This window comes from Malania oleifera, chromosome 1, assembly GCF_029873635.1.
Source record: "Malania oleifera isolate guangnan ecotype guangnan chromosome 1, ASM2987363v1, whole genome shotgun sequence".
NCBI lineage: Eukaryota > Viridiplantae > Streptophyta > Magnoliopsida > Santalales > Ximeniaceae > Malania > Malania oleifera.
In genome coordinates this window covers 151,777,391-151,781,927 of record NC_080417.1, presented here as the reverse complement: position 1 = coordinate 151,781,927, position 4,537 = coordinate 151,777,391, and positions in this window count along the sequence as shown.

The window sequence follows — 4,537 nt, the reverse complement described above, 5'->3', positions numbered from 1 at the left end:
CCTTCTTCTTCTTCTTCTTCTTCTTCTTCTTCTTCTTCTTCTTCTGCTTCTTCTTCTTCTTGCTTACCCAGCCCAGTGGCCGACCGTGCCTCCGGCCACCCTTCCTCGCCACCGTAGAACCACCCATCCGCCGTCGTCACCTCAGGGCTACCGTCGTCGCACTTGTGTCATCGCCATCGCCATCGCCGTCAAGCTCTCGATCTGTCCAACCTCCACGCACCGGCCGCCAGCCCTCTCCTGTTACACTGCCATCCGAGTGAACCTGCTGCCAACCCTCTGTTCCTACACCACCCTCTGCCACACCAGGACGCTGCAATCCTCCGGCGACGCCCACCGCCTCCATCTCCGTCAGCCAATGGTGAGTCCCTTGGTAAGCCCCTTTACTCCCACACACACATCAACACAACGCACCCAGCACACAGTGCACACACCCAGCACAGGCAACCCCCCTGAAAGCCTCTTAGCCCACCCCCACTCTGTTGCACACATAACTCACACAAGCACCCTGTGCATTCAATTACACCCATGCGTATATACATGTTTATATATATATATATATATATATATATATATATATATATACATATTTTTTAAGTATGTCATATGTTAATATTTAAAAGCTTCAGTTTTTATTAAATATATGTGAATAATAATTGATGTTGGGGCAGGGTTGTTTAATTTTTTATGGGCAGGTGTTCAGGCTATTTATTATAAGGTAGTTTTCTTATCGTATATTCCTAACTAGAGTTTTCTATTATTGTATTTGGTATGTATAAAAGTTTTCAATATTGTCTATTGAACATAACCAATATTGTGGTATCATTCATTATTATTGTTTATTATCGAGGATTATGATTATTTTATGTCTATATTTAGGTATTAGGGTTTTTCTTATTTCATATTAACATTGGTCACATATTTTTAGGATTTTGTTTATTTCATATTGTTATAATCTTGAATACTTCATATTACTTATTAATTTTAGGATTGTTGATTGAGTTCTATGTTATTGTTTTACATTATTTTAGGGTTTTTATTTCTTTTCATGTCATTCTAGTCTATATTGCTTATATAGGGTTCTTGATTGTATATTGCTTACAGGAAAGTTCTTGATCATTGCATGTTTTAATTGGAGGTCTAATTTTTGCATGACATGTTCGAACTTGCGTCCTTGCATACTTAGGGTTTTGATTGTCATATGCTGTATTTAAGGTTTGACTTATCGCATGTCAATAGTAGGGTTAATCGGTTCCCATATTTGTGGTTTTATGTATAAAGTTTGATTTATTTCCATCATATCATTATTGGTTTCCATATTTTAATCTTAAGACTGATTTGTTTCTTTAAGTAATTGTTTATATATATGTGCATGTCCTTAATTGCATGTTAATATTAAGGTAAGTATCATATTATCAAAATACGTATATTATCTTTGTTACTTCTATTATTTATTACCATTATTATTATTGTCATTAATGTATTATCTATTATTACTATTAATATTATTATTGTATTAATTATCTCTATTATTATTACTATCATCATTCTCACGTGAAGCATACGTATATTCAACTGATTTATTTTTAGTACTTGTATTAACTTGTAACTATTTTAATATTATTACATTTTTGTTATTAAATATTTTTAGTTTTTATATCCCTATGATTTTAATGCGGGGGTATGAGTCTTCGGGCTTCACGTACCTTTAGCTCTAGGGAATATATATATGTATATATTATATTTATTTATTTATATATTTATTTTTCATGTATATTTATAAATTCATAAAAGGAGTAATTTAAAGACTTTTTAAATCAACTTAAGGATAATTCTAAATTAATTAGGTACTGTTCGTAAGAATGGGTGCGTAGGGGGCGTTCGTACCTTTCCCTCGCGTAACCGCACTCCCGACCCTAACTCTGGTAACGTAGGCCCATTCTATCCCTAACGGGGTAGTAATCATGTGTTCTGACCACACTAAAAGGTTAGAGGCGACTCCGACATTCCTTGTTTTTTCTCAAAAATTTAAAACATATTTTTTAATTTCGCCGCCCGGGGCACACGCGCTCCTGGGACGTCGCGACAGCTCGGCGACTCCGCTGGGGACTATAGAGAGTTGAGCTAGTAATTAATTAGAAATTATCCCAAGTTCAAATCTAATAAATCTTTTAATTACTCCTTATTTTGTGAATATTGTAATTCGTAAATAGACTTGATTAATTGTAAATAGTTTACTTCCATAATTTACAAACAATCGTAATTAATTAAAGATATTTTGTTTCCTAATTTTTTTTTTTGAATATTAATTGTAGATATTTTGTTTCCAAATATTCTGAATAAGCATATTAATTGTAGATATTTTGAATAAGTATATTAATTATAGATATTTTGTATACTAATCGTAAATATTTTGTTTCCATATTTTTTTAAAGCATATTAACTAAAAATATTTTGTTTCCAAATTTTTTGAATAAACATATTAATTGCAGATATTGTGTTTTCGTATCTTTTGAATAAACATATTAATTGTAGATATCTTGTTTCCATATTTTTAATAGTATGTGAATAAATGTGGGAATAACGAGATTAGGCTAAATCTGGAATCACACACTCTCACTAGCCCTCTACCCGGGCTTCACCCTTTAGGATTAGAAAGGAGCATAGTACCGTTAGCAATAATGGGACAAGGTCCTTGTGGGCGTGCGAACCACTCCGCTCAGTTTGAACTTTGTCCAAGCCCATTGGGTGAAGATAGGGTTCAGGTTGGGAACCTTTTTTTATCAATAGGGATTAGAACTTACTCACACATACTTGTACATAGTTTTCTTTTACTAGGATAGGACCATGAAGAACCCTGTTGATTACGGGTCAAAACTGCTTAATTGGGCATCTTAACCCGGGCTTTTCGGTTTATATTTTTAATTAAATGTCCAAAATTGTCCAATATTTTAATAAAATGTCAAAATCATCATTCTTGAACTTTATTGCACTATTTATGAAGTTTTGGTAATTTTTTTTGTCGCAGGAAAATTCCCGGGAATCAAAACCGACACCTGTTCGTATTTCGTACATAACTTTTTCGTCCGAGCTCCGATTGATACAATTCAAATTTCTAGAGAAAGAGGAAAGGATTATCTACAACTTTCGTGTTTTGAGTTTTGTGAGATTCGGGCTCCAGAAGAGCAGAATTTACGACGAATAGAGAACAAATAAAATGAGAAAAAAAAATATATATATGAATGGGTATTTGACGTGACCCGGCCATGCATGGCCGGGTCGGGTTGGGTAATCCGGGTCATAGGGTTTTTCCCCATCCCCTTTAAATATTCTCTTCCTCCTCCTTCTTAAAAAAAAAAAGGCAGCCCGTGGGGGCTCTCTCACGCTCCTTGTTCTTCTTCTTCCTCTTCATCCTCTTCATCTTCTTCATCTTATTTTTCTCTTACTTAGTTTTTTTCTTGTCTTTCTTTCCCGCTGGCCTCTCTATCCTGCTCCTCTGTTCTTCCTCACACCAGCCCCTACACCAACTCCTACCCAGCAGAGCCACGGCCAGCCTCCCTCCATCTTCACCCTGCTACAGCCCGCACAGCAGCAGCTCCTCTGCTGTCTGCTCCAGATTTTCACCCCTCCAGCAGCTCCTTTGTTACTACCACAGCAGAGGCCAGCAGCAACTCAGCAGAAGACAGCAGCAACTCAGCAGACCAGCAGCTGACCTCTCCAGCAGATCCTCACGGTTCTTCCACAGCAGCCGTGAACACAGCCGCCCATCCTCTGTTTTCTCTATCTCTCTCTCCCTTTGCTTTTCTTTTATTTCTTCTCTTATTATTAAGTTGGTTATGATTAATGTTTTTATTTATTGAAGTTAAGTGGGAAAAAAATTGATCTTGAATTATATTGTATTTCAATTATTTATTTGAATTCTCAAGTAATTTTAGTAGTGAATTTTTATTCGTTTTAATATTTTTTGTTAAAGGTTTGATTTTTATTGTTTATGTATGTGTTTGATTGAGTTTTTATTAGTGCGTGTTTTAATTTCGTGTTCAAAGTTATTGTCTTTAGTTAGCGTGAGTTTTGATACTTGCTTAAGTAGACTAGGATTTCCATACTTGTTTTTTTTATTGCAAGCATGAGTGGCTAAGTTCGGCAACTCGGGTTGTGGGTCGATGTCGTTTGCGTTTCATGGTTTATTAGTTTCCCTAAAATATCATTGTTAACTTTTATTTGGTTAAAACCGAAAATTGAAGGCATCGTTGATAAATCGCTAGCTCTTGCTTCTTGTTTTGTTGTTGACGTTAGGCACATCAAAACCTTGATTTAATCTAGGATTTTCATCAACTAATTTATACGACATTCGGTTGATGCGTAATAAGAGTTTTTATTTTCTTCCGTTTGGATGTGGCCAATTTACTTAATCTTTAGTGACAAAATTTCATCTTATTAATGCCTTGATTGGATTAACAAGAAGAGGAGTAAGGCCTAGGAAATTAATAAACGATGGAAGCAAGTAGACATTGACCCGTAACCCGAGTATTTGTAAATG